Raw genomic sequence first — 732 nt, 5'->3', positions numbered from 1 at the left:
GAATTAAGGCAGTTCTGAAGGCAAAATGGGGTCCAACCAGTTACTAGCATGGTGTACCTAATAAAGTGGCCGGTGAGTGTAGATGTCTTTAAAATGTTCATAAGTTGGCATACGTTGTCTAGTGTGTATGTGGGCCTTAAGACAAACTAGGTAAACAATTTATATTATTAGCAAAGCAGTAGGTAGGTAAAGGTAGATAAACAGACAATAAAGCTAAAAGCAGCAAAACTGTAGTTAAAATTAGTAAAATTGTAGCTAAAACCAAAAGACCTAAAAGAACTAAAAGAGCATATTGGTGGCTAAAGAAGCAGAACAATAGTAAAAGTAACAAAACAGTTTTTAAACGCCATAAGCAGAAGAATCGTAGCTGAAAGCTAAACATACCATAAGAACATTAAAATACAGCAAGCCCAAAAACATTAAAAAACAATGTTTTAGAAGGAACTGAAAAAACTTAATGCACTATTTTTATGGGAATTTTATTATAAATAAATTTATATAAAAATACAATTTACAGAAAAAGTCACAGGACACTATTCTTGATTGAGCTTTGTATTTTCTATACAGAATGAGTTAGGTTTAAGGTTAGGGTTAGAAAAAAGAAAGTAAGGATAGTGGTACTTTGCAAAAAATAAATAATAATATATAACTAGGGAAAAACTATGTGGACTGAACATTAGTAAAATGAAGTACAGATGTAAAAGGTTTATTTATGTTCACTTTTCTCTGCAG

The sequence above is a fragment of the Austrofundulus limnaeus genome, unplaced genomic scaffold (assembly GCF_001266775.1).
Source record: "Austrofundulus limnaeus strain Quisiro unplaced genomic scaffold, Austrofundulus_limnaeus-1.0 Scaffold915, whole genome shotgun sequence".
NCBI lineage: Eukaryota > Metazoa > Chordata > Actinopteri > Cyprinodontiformes > Rivulidae > Austrofundulus > Austrofundulus limnaeus.
This window is presented reverse-complemented; position numbering follows the sequence as displayed.